We start from the raw sequence: 23,737 nt of genomic DNA on the forward strand, positions 1-23,737 counted from the left end.
CTTCGCTCTCTATCGCACTCCAACTAGTTTCCTGGGAAGTAACCTCCGACTGATGAAGGCTACAGGCAAGTCTCGGCCCTCTTCATTCACCTGAGCTAGAACAGCCCCCACGCCATGCTCTGAAGCGTCCGTCTGGACAATAAATTCTTTCGAAAAGTCGGGTGCCTGGAGTATAGGTGCTGTGCACATGGCAGCTTTCAGGGTGTCAAAGGCCGTTTGACAGGCGTCAGTCCAGATCACGTTTCGTGGCTGCTTCCTGGAAGTCAGCGAAGTCAAGGGGTGCACAATGTTACCGTAATCCTTGACAAACCTCCTGTAGTAACCCGTGAGTCCTAAGAAGGCTCTCACCTGAGTTTGGGTTTTGGGCGGCGCCCAAGCCAGGATGGTATCAATCTTGGGTTGCAGGGGGGCAACCTTGCCGCTCCCTACTTGGTGCCCCAAATACACCACCGAACCCTGCCCAATCTGGCACTTACTGGCTTTGATTGTGAGGCCTGCTCCGCGCAGGGCCAACAACACTTCCTGGAGGTGGCGCAAGTGTTCCTCCCAGCTGGCGCTGAACACTGCGATGTCGTCCAGGTAGGCGGCACTGAAATCCTCCAGTCCAGCCAAGACCTGGTTGACCAACCTCTGGAAGGTGGCAGGGGCTATCTTCATCCCAAAGGGCATCGCCCGGCTCTGGTATAGCCCATCTGGTGTGGAGAATGCGGACCTCTCCTTTGCCCCATCAGTCAAGGCGATCTGCCAGTACCCAGACGTTAGATCAAACGTACTGAGGTACCGGGCAGCCCCCAACCGATCGATGAGCTCATCAGCTCTGGGGATGGGGTGCGCGTCAGTCTTCGTGACCGAATTGAGTCCTCGGTAATCCACGCAGAACCGGAGTTCTGGTGAAGCACCAGGCGCTGCAGCCTTCGGGACCAAGACCACTGGGCTGGCCCAAGGACTGCTAGAGGACTCAATCACCCCTAACGCAAACATTTTGGAGACCTCCTCCTTAATGTATGCTCTAACCTTGTCAGTCACCCTGTAAGCCTTGTGCTTCACAGGAGGGCTGTCTCCGGTGTCAACGTCATGGACACACCAATGAGTGACACCCGGAACCAAGGAAAACAGATCCGGGAATTGTCCCAACAGGTGGCGACAATCCTGTTTCTGCTCAAGGGTCAGTGTGTCAGAGAGGACCACACCATCCACTTACCCGTCTTGCTCTTTAGCACACAGGAGGTCAGGAAGAGGCTCACTCTCCTCCTCCATTCCAGCATCTGTAGCTAGGAGCATGCCCACTTCGGACCTCTCTAAGTGGGGCTTCAAACGGTTGACATGCAGGACCCGCAAGGGGTTCCTGGGAGATTTCAAGTCTACCAAGTAGGTGACATCGCTCTTCTTCTCCACAACCTTAAACGGCCCAGTCCACCTGTCCTTGAGCGCACAAGGTTCCACAGGGGACATGACCCACACTTCTTGACCAGGCTGACGCTCTACCAGAGTGGCATTCCGGTCGTACCATCGCTTCATCTCCTCCTGGCTGGCCTCCAGATTTGCCTGAGCAAGTTCTCTGAAGCGCCGAGTCTGGTTCCGAAAGGCCAGCATGTAGCTGTATACATCCTGGGGAGGTTTCCTGAGAGATTGCTCCCAGCCTTCCTTGACCAGACTCAGAGGCCCTCTTACCGGGTGACCGTATAAGAGCTCAAAGGGGCTGAACCCTAGAGACTTCTGCGGCACCTCACGGTAAGCAAACAACAGGCATGGCAAGAGGACGTCCCATTTCCGCCTCATTGGTTCTTCAAGACCCATGATCATGCCTTTAAGGGTACGGTTGAATCTCTCAACCAACCCATTTCCTTGAGGGTGGTAAGGAGTGGTGAACTTGTAGGTTACCCCACACTCCTTCCACAGAGACTTCATATAGTTCGAAATGAAGTTGGTGCCTCGGTCTGACACCACCTCTCTGGGGAACCCCATCCGGGAGAAAACACCCATCAGTGCCCGTCCCACCACGGGGGCCATCACTGTTCGGAGAGGGATGGCTTCCGGGTACCGTGTGGCATGGTCCACCAAGACCAGGATGAACCTGTTGCCCAGGGCGGTCTTGGGGTCCAGGGGCCCAACAATGTCAATACCCACCCGGTCAAAGGGGGTACTGACCACTGGAAAAGGTTGGAGGGGAGCCTTCTGCTTCCTTCCGCTTTTCCCACTTGCCTGGCAAGTGTGACAAGTCTTGCAATGGATGTCTACATCCCTACGCATCTGAGGCCAATAAAAATGGGTGACAAGCCTGTCATAGGTCTTGTCCTGCCCCAGATGTCCAGCTAACGGAACATCATGAGCCAAACCCAGTAGGAAGGCTCTGAAGCGCTGGGGTACCACCAGCACACGGGCTGACCCAGGCTCAGCAGCCTTAGGCTCGCTATAAAGGAGGTCTTTCTCCCAGTACACAAAATGTGACCCTGACTGATCACCTGAGGATTGGGCTGAGGCCTGCTGCCTCATGCCCACAAGAGAAGGGCACACCTTCTGTTCCGCACAGAATTCCTCCCTGGAGGGACCACCATCCTGCTGCCAATGGGTCAGCTCGGGCAGGTCTCCCAGTTCGGCAATTTGTTCCCCTGTGGGCTCCAGGGCATCCCCCTCAGGGTCTACCTCCTCCTGGACCACGGGAACTACGGGGGCCGGTTTCCCGCGCCTCCTGCCTCTTCTCTTCACAGCTGGGTCCTGGGCCGTACTTTCAGGCTCCGGGACCCCATCAACACCCTTACTCGCTGTCATCGAACGAGTGGTTGCACACACCCACTCTGGCACGCCCAACATTTTCAAGTGCGCCTCTCTCTCCACCTTAGCCCAAGGGGAGTCTTCTAAATCATTGCCCAGGAGACAATCGACAGGCATGGCGGGCCTCACAGCAACCTGAAGAGTACCTGAAACTCCCCCCCATTCAAAGGAAACCTGAGCTACCTCACACTCTTTCTGGGAGTTGTCGGCAGCTATCACGGGGTAGAATGCGTGGGGAACCACCTGCTCTCTGGACACCAAGTGACACTTGACAGCTGTCACACTCGCTCCGGTGTCTCTGAGAGCTTCCACTCTATGGCCATTAATGGTCACCCACTGCCTATATTTACTAGTGTTACTAGGCAGAGGGGGTGGAGGGACCATTTGCATGTCTCCTAGCGAGACCAGGGACATCTCTGTGGGACCCCTCCCACCTTGGACAACCATCTCCTCCCCTCCCAGGGCTACATTCGCCAACTGACGGGGGTGCACTCGGCGGTGCATTCGATTTCTTCATGGGACACTGGGGGTCGTAATACCGGTGCCCCACCTGCCCACAAGTGTAGCAGGTTAGGGGGCCCCTATGAACAGGTTTAACCGTCGGGCCCCTGGCTTCTTCTCAGGGGGAGGCTGGGAACCTTTCCCTTGGTTTTCTTGGGGATTACTTTGGGGCCCTTTCTGGGACTCCTTCTGTTTACCCTTGTCCCCCCCACTCTTCTGCTGGGCACCCTGCCCACCTTTGGCTGAGTCTCCCACTGGACCCTTGTGGACCCTGGTACTGACCCAGCGGTCCGCCTCCTCAGCAAGTTTTCTAGGGTTAGATATCTTGCTATCGATCAGGTGCTGGCGCAGCTCTGGAAAACAGTTATTAGACAAATGCTCCCAAGCAAACAAATCATAAAGAGCTTCATAACTTTCCACTTTGCTGCCCTTTACCCAACCATCCATGGCTCTGCAAAAATAAGACACATATTCAACCCACGTCGTACCAGGCAACTTCTTACATTCTCTGAAAGCTTGTCTGTACTTCTCGGGGGTTAGGCCATACCGCAACATTAAAGCATCCTTCATATGAGTATACGACATCCTATCCGCAACAGGCAGGTCTAACAGGGTATCTCTCCCCTCATTCACAAAGCGACCCCACAACCCCGCTCCCCAATTCTTCTCAGGGACCTGGTGGGCCAACAATGCTAACTCATATGCTTTAAACCACTGACCAATATCTTCGTTCCTATGATAATCTTTTATCACATCTTTGGGAAAGTAAAACTTACTTTCTGCAGGCCCAGATGGAATGCTGCCACCAGAGGGATTCAATTCCAACTTCGTAGCTTGGATGTCCAACTCCCTCAACTTGGTTTCACGCTCCAAAGCTAACTTCTCTCTTTCAAACTCTAACTTTTTGATCTCCAAATCAGCTTCTCTTCTACCTCTTGCATTTTCTAATTCCAACTGCCCATTTATCTTTAGCCTTGCCATTTCCATGTTGTATGCACGCTCCTTCGCCCTTTCTTCTCGTTCTTCAGGGGAAAGACCTTTGGAGGAAACGCTGCTTCCGGGAGAGGACTCAGGCCCATTCACTGGCGCCTCCTCATCCCCTTCCACTGGCGGTACCACCACCGGATCAGTGGGATCTCTTGATTCCAACCAGGCCTCCAAAGCTTTGAGATATTGTTCTTTTCTTGAGAGGCCTTTGGCAGGCACTTTCAACTGCTTGCAAAAGGACTTCAGCTCCTTCAAGCCGTAGTCGTTTATCTTCGCTCTGTCAAATTCCTCCTCAACAACAACAGGGGTAGTGACTCCGTTGTCACTCATGGTCAAAACTGGCAGTAGTCAAAAAATCAAGCTTCAGAAAAGCGGAGAACCAAAAATAGGATCCTTCCAAATTAGATTGTGACTGCGCTATGGTCTGCTTTCACTATGTAGCGCACACTAATCACTGCACATGGGGCATAAATGCAAGGTCCAAATCCTCACCGCTGCGTCCAATGTTAGAACCGGCTGTCTCTAGTTGGCAGAGGTATATACTTCTGACAAATAGGGACACACCTTTTCTAGTCAGGGCAAGGGGATCACACCCTTCGATAACCCCTGCTCACCCCCTTGGTAGCTTGGCAGAGCAGACAGGCTTATCTCAGAGGCTGTGTGTTAAGCATTTATGACCACATACAGTAATACAGTGAATACACTACAAATGGACACGACACAGTAGTATTATAAAAATAAGTATTTTTATATAAGGCTTAGCACAAGACCAAATAACGAAAAAAATGTACACAATCTTATTAAATACTCTGGGAAGGGAAATAGGATAGTTCAAAGGTAGGTTCTTCTTTAGCACAAAAGTCTTTAGTATCAAGCAAATATTCTTCTTGGCAATATAGTTCTTAGCAACAGGGTAGCCCACACGGGAGCTACACGACGTCGAGGCAAAGTTAACCCAAAGGTTCGGCGTCGACTGCGAGGAGCGCTACGTCGAGCCTGGAGTCACACGGACCCCCAACAACACAGTACCTTTGGAAAATGAAGCGCCCGATGATCAGCGGCGTCGAGCAATCCGGCGTCGCGTCTTCGGTGTCGATTAGGCCTCAGCAGGCGTCGTCGATGGTGCGGTTGCACAGAGTGAGCAGCGCTCACGGCGTCGAGAGGGCACACAGTTGATGCGATCAGCAGTGGTGCAGACACGAGGTCCCTTGGAGCTAGAGCCGTACTCCCACTCACTGGCGTTGCTGCTGGCGTCGGTCGGGCCCGGCGGCCGGTCGTCGAGGAAGCGGGACACTGGAGCGGGACACTGGGGCCGTTACCCACTGCGTCGAGCTGGATTCGGCGACGTCCGTCGGCGTCGAGATTGCTGGTTCTTTCAGAGGGGCTGGATTCACGATTCCAGCAAATAGCACTTTAGCAGATGAAGTCCTTTAGCCCTGTGACTTCAGCAGGAGACTGGCACTCTTCCAGTCCTTGGAGATTATCTTAGCAAGCGTGAGAGTACACACACAGTTCCTCTCTCCTGGTTCCTTGGCAAAAATAAAGAAGCACTGCAGTATTCCCCCCAGCAAACAGCACACTGGCAGAAGGGGTAGGCAAGTCCTTAGATCAGCGGGCCTCTTGTCCTTGGTTACAGTGTTCCTTGTCAGAAGTGATCTGATTTCTTAGTTCAGGGGTCCTTCTCTTATACCCCTTTCCGGCGTTGATCCCTTTGTCCATGTCAGGGACTTTCCCAACATCCTGGGTCTGTTGTGGGTGGAGCCAGGCAGAAGCACCTGGCTTATTCACTGAGCAGGGCTGGGTCCTCAGACGCCCAGCAGGAGGTGGAGCCAGCATTGACACTGGCAGGAGCAGAGCTATCGGCCTCCTGGCAGGAGGTGGGGCTAGGATCGTCCATGGCAGGCACAGAGCCATCAGCCGCTTGGCAGGAGGTGGAGCCAGCATTGTATCAGGCAGGGCAGGCTATCAGCAACTACTCTCCCCCTACTCTCAACGCAAATGTCCCACTCATCCCACACTGACTCATCCAGACCTCGGAAGCCACCCAGCTCCTGTCACACACACGCAAGACCAGCAGAAACCAGAAATGGTTGGACAAGAAAATAGACACTTTCTAAAAGTGCTATTTTCAAACCTAGAGTCCAAAAACCATCCACACCAACGGATGCGTAATTAAACCCCGAGTTCAGGGATACCAAACTCGACATTGCACCATGCTCCCCGAGCCAGCTAGGATCATAGCATTAATAATCCCGGTGGCCCATTCTAACTAATGGAGAGCAGGCTACCTCGCAATAGTGAAGAACGAAGATGGCTGTAATTCACTATTAGGACATGCCAACTTGGTCAGGCGTGTCCTACCTTATACTTGCAATGCACCCTGCCCGTGGGCCTACCATAGGGGTGACAAACATGAAGTCAAGGGAAGGTTGAGGGGCTGGCAAGTAGGTATACTTGCGCAGCCTGCGTGACAGCACTAGGCTGCACGTGGGTCTCGCAATGACCGACCCGTAGACATTATTTTACGAGGCCGCTCCTGTGGGTGGCACAACACGTGCTGCAAGCCCACGAGCGGCATTTGTATTTACAAGCCCCGGCACTCCTGGTGCACTAGACTAGGGACTGACAGTAAACCAAATAAGCCAAACATGGATACACTAGATACAACAATTTAACATAGGGAGCACTTGCGCTGTGGCACTGATCAGCAGTGACACCGTGCCCAAAGCATATACCAGCAAAACATCGAAAAACAGTGGAGGCAAAACAGAAAAAATGGAGGAGAGACTCAAGCCAATGATGTCAGGTCTAACAATTGTCATATTTGCCCCACGTAAGGTAGTCACTGTGCACACTAAAGTCAATTCACAGGCGTAAGCTTGCAGATGTACTAGTCCACCGACATCTATATAGTATTCACTGGTGTTTAAAATAGCAGAAGAACCATTTTTAAAATTAAGAAATGCCAAGTTTCACACATTTGTAAGTGAGCTATAATGGCAAAGCAAATGTTCGCAAAGCTGAATATGCCCCAAAACTGAGATTAGAGATACTATCTTGTAGCAGACATTACTGGACAAACTGAGACTACAAGAGAATAAGGAACATCAACCTCCCAGTGTTACCACCCAGAATATTAACCAGGTAAAGGTTTGTGAATTCTCTGGTTCGAAAATCGCCCAAGAATGTGGAATGTCCACTGTGGTTCAGAGTGGTAACTCCAATTCCCATTTCTAAGAGCACTTTCAGGGTCTGATTTGGAGTGGCTCGAAATTCTGCATTCCAGAATATATTGGTTGTTCTGGATGCACAACAGTAGTTTGCTGTCTCACTCTTCCTTAACGAGGGCCTACATTGATAAATATGCACTGAAAGACATTGCCCCATTTTCATTTTAAAGGTAACATAGATTTGGATGCCATGTTTTATGCACTAGCTGCTCAAGGCTGCTATTTGATATCTGATACTTCTTGCATATGTCCTATTCTTTAGTTGCAAACTTTTTTTTTCGTGATGTGTAAGTGTACAAATATAACATGTTAGGTGCAAAAATTGAGGTTAATAATCTGCACTAATATATTCACTTTTATATCACTTGCCTAAACTTTATCTAATGTTACGCAAAGGCTCACTTACTTTCCCTATTGCAGGGCTCCTTGTGGTTGACAGGTAACTGCCACACTTCATATCTCATTGCTAGACCTGTCAGCCTTAGTGTGATCTTCCCACAAACACTTTCCTGCTTACCTCCTCTTTTTGCTGATTCTTTTTATGGGCTTTGGGACCTTACCACAGCTGAACATTGCTAAACTGCACATACTTCTTCCTAAACATGTTAACATGGGTATATTCACAATTAGCATATTTAATTTACTTGGAAGTCCCCTCTAAAGTGGTATACCATATCCCCAGGGACTGTAAATTAGATGCTACTAGTGGGCCTGCAGCACTGATAGTACCACCCTCACAATTAGCCTTTTAAACATGTCTCAGGCCTACCGATGCAGAACCCGTGGGTGCAGTTTTACTGACACTTCAACTTAGCTATAAAACCCTTTGTAAAGCCTTCAACTCCCCTTTTATCACACATAAGTCACCCCTAAGGTGCCTACCTAAGGTGCCCAGAGGGAAGAGCGCTGTGTAAGTAAAAGGTAGGACAGGTACTTTTAAGTTTTGTATCTCCTGGTAGTGAAAAACACCTACATTAATGTTTCCCTACTGTGATGCCTACTCCTTTTATAGGCTAATAGTAGGAATTCATTGATACATTTTGAAGCTGTAATTCCTGATTATAAAGGAGTAGAGTTATCATGTGCTATATCTTTGGAATTGTAATGATACATCCTCTTTACTGGTTAAGATGGATTTATCATTACTGTTTTAGAAATGCCACTTGGAGAAAGTGGACCTCTCTCTGCTCTTACAGCTCTCTGTGCATGCAGCCTCTCTACAATACATGTCTGGGGTGGGTGACAGCTACACTTTGTGCAGCATCTCTAAACAGCCACAAACACAGGAAGGCTAGGTGTGTCTGAGTGCTCATCTGCATTCTGATGATTGTCCTGGTTAGGAAGGGCAGGAGGGCCTGACACTTACACATGAATTGCCAATGCCATGTTCCCACACAAACAGCTGATTAACCTCTACTGATTGTCTGGAGCCAGGGCTGCGATAAAAGGTCCTCTGTGCATTTCAAAGAATCTGCTTTGAAGTCACCCCCACTTAAAGGCACACCTGAGTTAAAATACTGGGTCCCTGACACCACCAAACCCGACACTACTGGACCTGTGAAGAATTCTGCCAGGAGGAAGGACTGCTGTGCTGCTACAAGGGATGCCACTCTGATGGACTGCTGATCTGTAAGAACTGCTGTATGCTCTGCTTTGCTGCCCTGCTGCCTGCTACCCTCAGCCCTATTGAGGAAAGGACCGGACCAATCTCACATTAACCCAGAGTGCCTCCAAGTGCATGCTGGCTATGTCTCTTGCGCTGAAGTCTCAGGGACATCAAGAGACCTTCTACAACCCTGCAACAGCACCTCAACTCTGCCATCTGTGAGTCCAGTCCTGCCAGGTGGTGCCAATCCAGTCCTGAACACTTGGAAGTGAAGTTTTCTGTGCTGCAATTCTCGACATAATGCATTGCTGCCTTTGTGCCAATTGGCACCTCCACATTTCTCTCGACAATGACACATCATCCATCTTCAGTCCTGCACAATAGTGAGGTTTTCCAGAGTTCACAAATCGGCAACAATGCATCCCCTACGAGTCCCTCAGATCGACTATCTCGTATTACCTCATTGCTCCTCACATCTCTTGGCACTTTAAGACTCTGAGCAATATATTTTCAAATATTCTTTTAAAATTCATAACTCTGATTCTATTTATTGAGTTTTCGTTCTTTTAGTCTTGTTGTACCCATAACATTATTGTCTATAATTCTAACCTGGTGTGGAGTCTTTTTGTGGTGTTATAGTGTTGGTGTGTGTGTTGCACAAATGCTTTACAAATTGATTCTTCAGATAAGCCTGACTGCTCTGTGCCAAGCTACCAGAGGGTGAACACAGATTACCTTTTAGTGTGCGTGTTGCTTACACTGGCTACGATTGTGGTTCCTGCTTGAACAGGGTGGATATCTCTGCAACTAGAAACCCCAATTTCTAAAACTCATTATTTTGGGAGCACTCTGAAATCAAACTTTACAATCTGGACCATACTGAACTAGTGAATGGATGCTCAACCTTTTCCAGGTCCCCTATCCCAGTTAATAACTACTCAAACACTTGTTACTTTGTGTAGAATTATATGAAGTACTTCTGGTAGGAGGTGCAAAGCAGGTGGGAAACAGCCACTACAACGCGTCCATTTGCATGCATAACCTTAACCACGCATACATTACAACGCATGCATGGTTACCACGCATAGCCTTTACCACGCATTCTTTCACTACGAGATACGTTCTCACCTCACCTACCCCCCATTTCTTTTCTCTCTCCTTCCTCTCCTCTCCTAATGTATTGCTTATGGTTTAATGTAATGTGTAATTGTTGATCTTTTTCTGTTATACTCTTAAACCACATTGTTGCACTTCCTTTTATCCCTCCTGTTCGTCTCCTACTGCATCCTCCCTCTATGTCTCTCCTTCTCCCCTCTCTCAATGTACTGAAACTGAACTTTTTTTGTCTGATGTCCGATGGAGCTACCTGGTTTAGCTATAGGTGAGATCGGCAGTGGATTCCCTCCTTGGTCTTCACCTACCCAGTCGGTCTTTAGAGAGACTTCTTTTCATCTCTCCTTATTGTCTCTTCCCTTATCCTCCCTCTCTCACCTCTTCTGCACCACCCACTACTTTTCTCTCTCCTTTCTCTCCTCTCCAAATTGTATTGCCTATTTTTGGGGATTTATTGTGTAATTGTTGAACTTTTTCTGTTACATTGTTGATTCTCATCTAAAGCGCTCTGATACCTCCGGGTTTAGTCAGCGCTATATAAAACTCTTTTAAATAAATAAATAAATAAATAAAAAAGGGGTAATATAGAAAAAAAAGAGAACTGGAGTAGGGAGGGTGCAGGGGAGCAGTGAAAGGAATTGAGGCAGGGATCGGAGATAACCTTTACCATGAAAATACCATTATCATGCATGGTTTTACAATGAAAATCGTTGTAAAAGTATGCATGGTAAAGGCATTTTCGTAGTAAAGGTTATGCATGGTAATGGCATTCGCGTTTTAACGCATGCGTGGTAAAGGCATGCGTGGTAAAGGCATGCGTTGCAACGGAATGCGTAGTAACATCATAGAACCAAGCAGGTAGGTCCTGTAGGGTTTTCAAGATTAGGAAGTTTGGTGGACTGTTGCAAAAACACTCTGTATTTGCCTCAAGAGTAAATCAACGTTCTGTGGAAGGTAACGGGTCACATTTTCATAAAAACTTAGATAGAGAAACTAGAAAACATTTGTTTCATTTACATAGGAATGATCACCAATCACAGTTGAGTTCACCTTTTAAAACCTGCAACCTCCTAGTTTGAGAGTTCACTGGAACAGATGAATGGTGCCTGTTATTTTTTTTTTACAAATATCGTATCTGCTTTTCAAAGGACAGGAAACAAGTTTTACATGAACTACATCAGGAATTTCTAGGAGCGAAAGGGTTGTAAAGGCAAAGGAGTCCATGTCCTGTGCATGGAGCCTGGTTTGCTGAATCATTCCCTTCAATCGAGGTCGGAGTGTGGATAATCTGTGGGATACTGGAAGCTGCACCCTCTTGCAAGAGAGCCATTTGACCAGAAGCAAATAAAAAATGTCTTCAGACAGTCCTTTTGAAACATAACACCTGTCTCTGGAGAATGGAGAAGGTTCTGAAGATAGAGAAAGCGTGTCCTTTTGAAGAGGGAACCAATGAGCTTGTTCAATTTAACTTTTGTGTGGTCATGAATTTATGGAGAGCCGTCTGTAATTGGAAAACACGAGCTGTTGTCTATGGAAACAGCTGTGAACGTCTGCACTTCTTATTCATGAAGTAGTCAAGTTTCTGAAAAGACATTAACAAATATAAAAAAACTATTCTCTTAAAAAACTTTCGTATGAAACATTACCTTCTTTCAGGTATGTAAAAATGTAAAGCTAACCACTGTGGCCATTTTAGGAACCTGAGCCAGCACTTTTCTTTGTTTAAGTTGACTTAAAAAATATACTTAAGAGTTACATCTAATTTTTGCCTGACACTTTGTCCTGACATTGGGGTCACTTTATTTTCATGGAGCTTTGCTAATCAAATTACTTTCTTTTGTGATAAGTTGGTGTGCACAGTGAACTTTGTTTCTTTAAGTATATTGCTATTTTGGTCAATTTTTACACATGGTGTACAGACATTTATCTTAGAGAAACAGAAACATTGCAGCTTTAGCAGGATACTGAAGTTGATCCAAGTAGTCCAAACAGGAAGCATTTTACCTACCAGGGTCCAGATTAGGAAACGCTAAAGATCAGTGACATCTAACTCCAGGACTGTGACGTCTCCACTAGCACAACAATACGGTTTCCTACTGCTCTCATTGATTAACAGCAATTTCAAGCAATTTGCATTGATATCCAATGATTGTATTGCATTCCAAATATTGATGTTCATTTGGCAGTGGTCACTTTAGACTTTTCAGAAACTGGATTCCACATCCACACACCTTTCACCATATGTTCTTAAATGATCACACATAGGTAATCTTTGAGATCTGGTTTATTTGCTGAAAGGGGCTGACACAGCACTGTTAAAGTAATTATCATGAATACCAGAGAAATATTTATTCTTTGGTAATCTTCTGCTGCATTTCAATTTTAATACAGATCTGCAGCTGTTTTGCCACAGGATTTATGTATGGCTAGAATGTGAATTACCATTTAGTACAGTTGGTATGCTGCATAAGCACACTTCTAATAAGTAGTCAGATGGATTAAAAATCGAACAACTGTAAAAGGTCTACTGGCAATTAAATGACAGGGAATATTACAAAATATTGGATATCAGCGCTCAAGAACGACTTACCGATCAACTAGTTGTGAAAGTGACTGAACAAATTACTTTTACAAGCTAAAATGCTGCATTGCATATAATATTCTAGTGGAAGCTCAAGGTAGTAGGACATATCCAAATAAATGTTTTTCTAATGTGGTTATGGAGGAACTTCTGCCATACCTGGTGTAAATGCCCCAAGATTGTCAGTTGTTTTAGATGAATGGGTAGATTACTTGTTTTTTTTAAAGTGAAAACATCTTTATTGTATAGTTAGTTAAAACCATCACAATGTTCCAATACATAAGATCCAATTTCTCTGCATTTTGAGAACACCCCAATGTTAAAAAGGTAAGGTAAAAGGAGGAGTGAGTGTAAACAACTAGTACACCACATCTTTGTGCAATACATTAAAATTTGATTCATTATTTCTATGTATAACTCTTAAAAGACTGAGAGGGGAAGCAAAATGATGATTGTGGCCTGTATCATTGTTTCATTAAGTTCTCAAAACAGGTTACAATTTTTAATAGTTCGCAGATTAATTGCGGATCCTTCGAGTCCAGACTTTTTAGTATTGCAGATCTGCAGGTGGTGAACTTCTTTCATTAAACTGTCTCCTTAGCAAATAACGCCACTTGTACCCTAACACTGGGCAAATACAGATTAGATGTATGAAGTCCTGTATTGGTGACACACAAAGGCTGCATGCTTTTGATCCCTGGGACATCCAGTTAAGAAGATCGGCATTGGAGGGCAGTTTCCCCATGCGTAGTTCCAAGAATTTGTTTTTTAAATGAGGGGAAAAAGCGAGGCCCAGGTATCTTGCTGGCTTGAGCTTAGTGTAGGAGTGTAATACCATTTATCTGTGCGCACATCGACTTATCGTTGCTTTGTCTTCCATTAGTGAGTGTGTTTTTGCTGCCTTTTTCACAATTATCTGTAAAGAAGTAAAAAGTAGTTTCTGATCCCAGAGGTCTACCATCCTGGTTATTTGCAATGTTTTGGACAGTGTTGCAAGGCTTCCCAGAGTGCTGAATTGATTTCTAGAGCCCGATTAAGCCAAATTTTGTACCAGATTTTGATTTCCCCATACCTTCTATACAGTGCTTGTGGCTGTAGTCCAAACTCTAGACATACCTGAGCAGGTGAGGCGGCGTCACATGTTAGACAAATACTCTTTTGTACACTCGCGTTTGGATGTTTTCTAGAATTGCTACGCTATTTCCGTGATGGACCACGCTTCCGTAGGCAATGGTTGGGAGTAATTTTGCTTTAATGACTGTGAGTAGTGGAGTGAACTGTGGACCTTTTAACGATTTTGATATGTTGAAAAATGCAAACAGTAAAGCAGTACCCTTTTTTACATGGCCTCGTAATGCGTGGAGAATGAAATCCTTCGATCCAAATATATCTCAAGATATTTGTAACTGGTAACCACTTCTAATTTTGTGTTGTTAATTGCAAATTTCGTCTGCTTGGGCAGACTATGAGTTATGACCACAACCTTTTTTTTTTAGTGTTTATTTCCATCAGGTTTGTTTTGGCAAAGTCAGCTAATTTGTTTATTGATAGTTGTAAACCGATTCTTGTCTGGCTTAGGAGAATAACGTTGTATGCATAGGACAGGTGTGTTAATGGCAATTTGCCCAGACGTGGCGGATGTGAATTGACCCTGTCTAGCCTTGGTGTTAGATCGGTCATGAATAGATTGAACAGGTGCGGGCCAGGAGACATCCTTGCATTAGACCTTCATTTGTGTAGATCTTCCTTGTAAGCCTCTGGCCGGCAGCGATCTTGACCTGCATCCAGGTGTCGGTGAAGAGATCCATCATTGGATTCAGAATTGAGTATGGTAGACCCTGCTGCTTCAATTTAGCACACAATGTGCATCTACTGACACAGTCAAATGCCTCCTTAAAATCCATGAAGCCTAGATGTAGTGCTTGTCGCTGTTGTTGACTTTTGTTGGCGAGTAGCCCTATTGCTAATGCATTTTTTAATGTACTAGTGCCTCATCGAAAGCCCGACTGGTTTAAAGGAATTTTTTTGTTCTCTTCGGACCAATTATTCAGATCTGTTAAGATCAAGGATGCATAATATTTGGCTTCTGCGTCTATTAACGTGATTAGTTGATAGATTACGGGGTCTGTGCGCTCCCCTCCATTATATATTGGATTAATTATTGCTGGATGGCCGATCAGCTGGAACAGACTGTGCATCTTACTTGCCCAATAGTTGGTATCTTGTTTGTAAATAGCCAGCGGGACTCCACTCGTGCCTGGTGCACTATCAAGCCGACTTTTTCTTATGATTTGTAAAATTTCTACTTCAGTATGGGGAAAGTTTGATTGTGGTGTACCCTCAGCCTGCGGTGTGCCATTTCCTGCTATTTTGATAATTATAGTGGACTTATCTTTCTTGGTACTATGGTTAGTTAGGAGCATTACTGTTTTTGCATTTCCTTTGTAGTTATTGGAGCGAAGTTTGACTGGTCCACTTTTTTAATCAAAAATGTGAAGATTAAATGCTGTACCCAGGATGGCTCAGTGACACAGGTCGTGTTTGTGACTTTTGAAGTTCTGCTCATGGAATTCACCTGATCACAAAAAGCTCTAGCATCTGCTTTCTTTGCGTTATATAATAACTTTGTCCAAAAGTTATTTTCTTGAATTTTTTTTGTTGATCCAGATTTGTTTTTTACATTTCTTCTTTAATAGACGTACATGCTCCCATGCTCTTGACGATGGACTTTGATGGTGAGCCGTCTTAAGTGCCTTTCTCAGTTGCTTCCTTAAAATTTGTGCCCTTTGACTAAGGTGACTGTTGTAATCTGTCCATTTTTGACTTGACTGTTTAGTGGATGCTCCTGCTTGTGGTAAACTTGCCAAGAAGGGAGTCCATGTTTAAATTGTCATGTCATTTTGTGACTCGAGGGTTATCATTAGATTCTTAGCCTTTAAGGCTATGTGTGGTAATATGGTGCTTGTTCACCGCAGGTGCTTCAGATTAATTGTTGATGTATACCCCTCTGCTGCTGGGACTTCTATGTGTTTATGAAATGTCATTTTAAATTCTATGTGCTGGGCCGAGTGATCGTTATCGGAGGAACATTTGATTTGAAATCTTGTTATTTTCCCTAGGAGCGGGAGGGTTACTATTGTGTAATCCAGAACTGAGCTGCTCGAGCGATGGCCATTATACATAAAAGTGGTGGATCTGTCCTGATTTATTCTCCCATTTAATGTACACATGACTAGGTGTTCGAGGTCCCTTATGAGTCTCTGTCTTATGAGTCTCTGTCCTACTTTATCATTACGTTTTAGGATAGGAAAAAATGTTGTCTCTACAGCCCAGATAGCATTTGCTGCAGTAATGTTATCTTCCTCTTCTTGGGTGTACAGTAGGTTTGAGAATAATTTCCCAAGTTGGCTGTTCAAAGCGGAATTCTGCTATGGTGGCAATGAGTTTATTAAATAGATCTTTTTATGTTTTTGTTTTTGGTTGTGCGTAGATATTGATTAAAGATGATGGTGCTTACCCCTGCGTGTGGGCTCAGCTCCTATTTGTATTATTTGCAAGGCTGTTGTGGTTATTGACAGTTGAATTGAGGAGATTTTTAATGCTGTGGAGATGTAGAGAGCAAGGCCACCCTTAGCTCTTCCATATCGCCTTGTTCGTGTTGCATTTATGTCGTGAACTATCCTGCCTGGGGACTCTACTGGGGCCGTTAACCAGGTTTCTTGGAGGGCAATTATTTCATAACTGTCCCAGTTCTCAATAGTCCCTTTATCCTATAGGATTCCTTTAGCTCCTGCGATGTTCCAAGACAGAATTTTGATTGGAGAGGGATCTATTGCGCGTGGTGAACTAGCGCGTCATTCTCCTTTCCGGCCGATAGCGGGTGATCTTCAGTGTGTTGTTTTTAGCTGACTCTGTTCTTGTGTATTTATACCTGTTGCACCTTTGACACCTCGCAATACCGAAGGGATTACGCTTGTGGTTGGATTATTGGTTTGAGATGTGCTTAACAGAACAAAAGGTGATGGATAACGTTTTATTGCTGGGATGGAAAGTGATATTCCCCTGTCTTCAAATGTTGTAGTTTCTTTTATGATGTCTATTACTATATCTTCAGTCCTCCAAGTTGCTGCAGGATTTTCCTTTCCTATATTTTTTCCGGGATTAACAAAATATATTGCTATTAAATCTGTGGATGTAAGGTATTGTAATGTTGGAATCACTGCCATAAGGCCCATGATGGTCCCTCTGTTTAAACAGTCTTGGGGGCTTTGTGTGATGTAGTGTGGTGTGAAAAGAATCCTGTTTGTTGAGTTTGATTTACGCTCCTTTTTTTGCAGATGAGATTATGACGTCTGCTGGGCACTTAGATTTCTGCCCGGTTCTTCTGTTTCTTCTGTTTCATTCCAATTTGCATCATTACTCTGCATTTTTATGTTAATCAGTAGCTGATATTTCTTGCCACTTTCTAATAGCTGATCTGTCCTCGAGATAACTTGCCCATCTCCTCTGTTGTTGCTGTTATGGACTTGCTGGTAAAATGATGACGTCAGCGCGGGCCTTTGATTTCTTCAGTGTACTTCTGTTTCATTCCAATTTGCGTCATCACTATGCGTTTTTATATTAATCAGTAGCTGATCTTTCTTAACGTTTCCTAATGGCTGATCTGCCCTTGAGATGACTTGCCTATTTCTTTCGTTATCACTGTTATGGACTTGTATGTTGAAGCCTGGGTTCCTGTGGGGGCAATTGTTTTCCTGTGTGCTTGTGCTCGTTTTCCGCTCGAGGCTTGCCAATCCTTTATTATTATTAGTTTTATTTATCATGTCCCTTGGACATCCTGGTCTGCTCTCACCTGATTTGGATTCTTCATTGTTTTTTTCTGGTAGAAGGATGGCCATTTACTTGTGAGATTAAGTTTCTGTTGGTGTCTTGATGGCCTTGCATGGTATTTTATTTTGTTTTCAGTGGCCTCTTGACGTCCTATACTGGTAGATTACTTAATAAAATAATAAACGTACAAACAGAATAGGAGGCAAATATTATGTAGGTGGTGGGGAGGAAGAAAGCACCAACCAGATAGAAATACATGTTACCATTGCATCACTTCTAGGTACTTTATATTGCAGGTAACTAAATTATTTGTTACACCGCAGGTAGATTTTCCAGTACATTACTTCACAGTTAAATCTTTTTTCAATTGCTAAAAGTCATAATATAGGCATAATCATTGGTATTATATATGTGTATGTTTACTGTTTATATTTGGATATTCATAAATAATATAGATGACCATTTAAACCTACATATAAGAAAAGTGAATTTAAATTAGTTTAAGATAATAACTTTTAAATTGTGTAAAATTAATTCATACATGTTAATTGATACATGCATATATGTAATTAAAATATATTTATAAGCATTCTAATATATTTTATTTAATAAACTTAAAAAAATAGGTTATTGGAATAGTAATATTGGTTAATAGTAAGAGAAGAATGATGATTTGTTCAAATATTTATTGTAAAATATATTTATGGTATTGAAAAATTCAATATATTTTTCAATTTAAATTTTAAGTTTGGGTTCCAAGTGGAGAACCGGGCCTTATGGGCCTGGCGGCCCAGGGCACGCCTTAAATCCCTGAGTTCACCTGCCTTGTCGAACAGAGACACAAGACACTCTGTTGAGCGTGGAAAACCAGGTTTATTAGCTGCAGCCAAGCACAGTTATCCTAGAGGTTACACGCAAGGTGGGTTCTGAGTAGACTGCCACTTGAATCCGTACAATCTTTTATAGGAAACACATTTACAGAGTTTCTTGCTTACACTTACAAAACGAACCAATAAGAAAAGTTGGAAAACAAGCTATCAGGTGTCTCAAATACGCCCCTCTCTCGCAGACCCCGTGTGTTACCCCTCCCAACAAATTAATCTGTGATAGTACCGACAATCCAATTTGCAGGTGGCAGGACGTATCTGTGTGCCTCAAAGGATAGTTGTGTAACAAGAGAATACAAGGAGAGAATAGCGAAGGCCAGTCGGATGAGATAATATAAGGAAAGAATAGGAGAAGGCAAATAGTCAGTCGAGACAGGGATCAATCAACCCGACATGGATTAACGAACTCGGTCAGACCCTGACATCGGTTTCGTAAACAAGGGCAGGGGGTTACTCTTTAACAGGAGAGACACGTAGCAGTTGAGAAAAGCAAAAACACTCCGTTTGCCGTGCTGCCTGAGTGAAGGCAACACAAAACGGCGACGAGACACAAAATGGAGGCTAAATACGGTAGGAAGTCAGAAATCGAAGAACCTCACAAGGAACAGCATAATTCTAGTAGTTTTGGGGGGTGATTTGGAGTCTTTAGGCTTCAGAAATATGTAGCTTTTAGGAGTGGAAAGAAATGTATGGGTTTCAGGAATGGGTCGTGTATGGGGATATAAAGGCGTTTTAAGGATGCATGAATGAGCATATATTACGGTAGTAAGGAGTTTTTTTTTTTAAAACACCTTTATTAGCGTACTTAGGTTTATACACGGCTAACAGCCTACAACCTCCAGGGCCGGCAGCGCAACCTTCTCAATGATCAAGCTTTCAACAATTTATGGATACATAGCCATTGCGCCGACAAACCTGGGGTCCGGCGGCATACAGTGTCACATGCAGAGATAATAGTTCTGAGTATCGGACTGTCAACGCAAAAGCCGGTCGCTGGGTATCTCAACAGCCATATGTAAGTTCTGTGTAGGGCATATATTAACAGCAGGCAACTGAGGTGTATTTTCTGGAATAAGACATCCCTCGCTATCTTAAAGGCCCCTAAGTACAACCCCCCCACCCTTAAAATACCAACATCCTATAACTCCTTCTCCCCTGGTTCCTAACCTAGTTCCCAAGTCTATGTGTTGCTAGCTAACTCTCTACGTGATGCATCTGTTAGTGTGATGTACCTTCATTTGTGCAGTCCTCCCAAAGTGTCATAAGTGTACCGTCCCATACCGGGCCACTGGCATCAAGAGTGAGAGAAACGCCACAGGTCTCACGGTGTGTGTGTGTATCTCTGTTAAGGAGTGATCTGTACGTCTCTCAGGGTACCTGGCCGACCCCCGAACCAAGACAACAGGGTGCTTCCACTATAGGGTTTTATGTGAGCTTGATTCTCACCAGCACTTTTGTGTCTCCGCTTGTCCGTCAGGTTGGGTGTCAGGAGTGCCCTCTCTGGTGCTTCTGAAGGTATTATATAGTCCCCAGAAGTTCTTCGGGCAGCTTGTGGGGGGGAGTAACTCACCGTAATGTTCCGACTGAATGCAGCAGTATAGTATGTCCCTAGCCCACTGTTTCTTCGTCGGGAGGGGACCCCTCATCCAGCATTGTGCCACTGCACGCCGGGCCAACAATAAGCCCATGTCTGCCAGTCGTCTCAGCTCCACTGGCAAGTTCCTGGAGTGTCCCAGCAGCGCAAGGGCCGGATCCACCGGCAGTTCAAAATCAAGTATTTCTCCCAATTCCGCTGTTACCGACTCCCAGAATTCGAGTATTCTGAGACATCCACATGCCAAGTGGAGGAAGTCAGCCGAAAGGGCATGACACCTCTCACACTCTGGAGATTGTCTGAGACCATACCTGTATAAACGTTCTGGAGTATAATAAACCCTCTGCAAAAATTTAAAGTGGATCAGCCGGTGCCTTTCATTTAAGGAGAGCTTTCTGGTGTTCGTACAGCAGTATTTCCACATAGTGTCGTCTATAGTGATCTGTAGATCACTCTGCCAAGCAAGCCTGGCCTTCGAGGGTTCTTGGGCTCTGTGGCGAATTATCGCTTTGTATAAGTGCGTTGTCATTTTACGTGATTGCTCCGAGGTAATAACGTGGGAAAGTTCCGGTAGCTCAGGAGGTTCCTCCATGTCAGGACCCAGTATGTCTCTCAGAGCACTACAAACTCTGTGAAACTGAAACTTCTGTATGAGAGATGTGCTATCTGTTACCCGAAGCCACCCTGAAAAAACTTCAGGTCATCCAAAACTGCGCTGCTCGTACTCTCCTACGCATTCCTCACCGGCAATCAGTGAAAACTGAACTAAGAGCCCTCCACTGGCTGCCAGTTAAGGACAGAGTCAACTTCAAAAGTATGTGCATCGCCCACCGTGCCTACTGGAGGAAATGAGCAATCCTTAATCACACCCTGATCACCCCCTACCATCCTAACAGGCAGCTAAGGTCTGCCCTCGCCCACCAAGTCATCATCCCCAGGTTTAAAAGAGAAAGAAGTGGAGGTAGAATGTTCTCTACAAACGTGGCAAGGTTCTGGAATTCCCTTCCTCTTTCCATTCGCTCAGAATCAAACATCCTGCTTTTTAGGAAAAAATTAAAAACCTTTTTTTTCAGCAGATAACCTGACACTCCCCACTCACTTGTTTCTCAGATACAGTGCTGGGACGCCTGCGGGTAACTGTCGCGCTATACAAAAAACCTATTCAATTCAATTCAATATTTCAGGCTTTGACAAATTGCCTTGAGAACGCTGGAGTGTTTGGCCATGGCCACTCCTCGTATGAACACCTTAAACGCTTCCCACACTGTCTGAAAGCTATCAACGGAGCCAATATTTTCCTCAAAAAAAGATCTATTTCTGTTGCCAGTTCCCCTCTAAAGTTGTTGTCTAGCAGTGAGTGCCGGGGAAAGTGCCAAGTAAAGGGAGGGATCCTACGTGTCGGAGTCTCCAAGACCAGCAGTATAGGCGAGTGATCAGAGAGAGTACGTGCGAAAACCGTACAGGACAGTATGTGTCTAGAGGTAGAATAGGAAGCCAGCCAATAATCAATCCTGGTGTGGATGTCGTGAAATGCTGAGTAATGTGTGTAGCCTCCGCTAGTAGGGTTTCTCCCTCTCCACACATCAACTAAATCTAATGTCAGTAATTCAGCCTGTAGTGCGACTGCAGCCGCAGAAGGGCCGCGCCGTGGACCCGAAGACCTATCTAATTCCGGATCCATCACTAGATTGAAGTCCCCTCCCCAGAGCATCTGAGAGTTGGGGAATTCTCGACAACATCTTGCTAGCTTTTCGTAGAACTCCGGAGAGTCGTAGTTTGGCCCATACACATTAACCACTAGGAACTCGTGTCCCTTCCCTGAGCATCTAGAGATGAGGTACCTACCCTCTGTGTCTGCCTGTACCAGTCTCAAGTCTAGGTTAGATCTCGGATTAACCCAAGTCAGGACTCCCCTTGAGTGTGAAATAAACCCGGCTACCGTGGTGTTGCCTGATAGCCTCCTGTGCTGTAACATTTTACTGGTGAGAGGGAGATGTGTTTCCTGGATAAGAGCCAGGTCAATATGATGTCTTTGCAAATAATGTAATACCTTCCGCAATTTCCTGTAATCGTTCAATCCTCTGACATTCCAGGTTAAAGCCCTAAGGGTTTCCATTGGGTTTCCAGTAGGCGCTCCAGCGGTACTAGTCATCTGTGCCATTATGAAGGACTACAGTAGAGAGTCATCACAGCGCAACATGCACTCTTTTGGCCAGCTTGAGGAACCAGCATCAAAACTACAAACCTGAACACCAAATTCCCATCCCTCCATCCCTCCCTCCCACAGCAGACCCACCCCAACCTGGTCCGACAGAAGTCCATTTCCCACCCCGCTCCCCAGCTTCAATACCTCAACTTTGATCACCAACATTACCAGTGTGCTTAATGCTCGGGGCTCAGGTAGCCCGGGGTCATAGTCTCTACCTAAGTCTCAGAACCATTAAGTGGCCCACCAACTGCCCCCGCCATGCACTGTGTCTGTGAATAGAGAAACATTTTCCCAACCGTTATTTTGGCTTGTGCTCCCTATGTCGCTTCGTCCCCAGTGCGAATCATTACCTAATCAATGATCCCAGTGTAATGTGAAGCAGCGCTCAAAATGCTAAATTAGATCACATGAATAGCATGTAGGAAAAATCGTGGACTTGCATGGATATATTTAGGCATCTAGTTAAACAAGCTTCTTCACCCTCCTCCCGCTCCCCGAACCACTCATCTGTTCAGACTGTCTTCCTCGCTGGCAGGGCTGACCTCCCTGGTTTCGTCTCCGTGTAGAGCCCTCAAAGAACTTCCCAGATTGTCCCAGTGCTAATGCGCAATCAGCTCCTTTGCGGGCATGGCAATCAGTCTTGGTCGTCCAGACGGCTGCCGCCCCCCTCAGCTCCCAGAGTCTCTTCGCTGGCTTGGTCCTGCTCCCTCAACCAGCGCTTCATAGCTTGCTGAAGTGCCTTAGGGTCCGTGAATATATGCGAGTGACCACGTCTGTTGACACGCAGCTTGGCTGGATATAGCAGAGCGTAGTCCAAACCCATCTTTCGAGGCGCTTTTTGTGTGGAATGAATTGTTTGCGCTCTTCCTGAACCTTTGCTGTGAAATCAGGGTACAGCGATATGGCGGAGCCTTCATATAGCAGTTGTTGTTTGGACCTCGCCATTCTGAGCGCAGTGTCCCTGTCCCGATAGTTAAGCAGTTTCGCTATTATGGGACGAGGAGGCACCCCTGGTTTTGGGCGCGGAGCTAGTGACCTGTGTGCTCTCTCCACCGTGAACATGGCAGAGAACACTCCCTCTCCCAGAAGCGTTGTAAATAATCTTTCCACGAATCGTTCCATCGGGCCCGTCTGTGTGCTCACCGGAAGGCCCGTGATGCGTAGGTTGCACCGTCGTGACTGCGCCTCCTCATCCTTGGTTTTGTCCTGTAGTATTTGCATCATTCTTTCCATTTTTTTATTCGTCGTATCTAGATCCGTCTGCGCCTCCTCTACTTCGGTCATCCTTTTTTCGGCCATGTCGTGTCGCTCCGCATGCTTATCCAATCGCTCCGCCATGCGGTCCATTCTGTAAGATATTGCGTCCATTTTAGTGCATAGGGCGGAGATGCTGGACTGTAGGCCTTGCTCCATAGAGAGTAGCATGG

This window comes from Lissotriton vulgaris, chromosome 1_1 (genome assembly GCF_964263255.1).
Source record: "Lissotriton vulgaris chromosome 1_1, aLisVul1.2, whole genome shotgun sequence".
NCBI classification, from domain to species: domain Eukaryota; kingdom Metazoa; phylum Chordata; class Amphibia; order Caudata; family Salamandridae; genus Lissotriton; species Lissotriton vulgaris.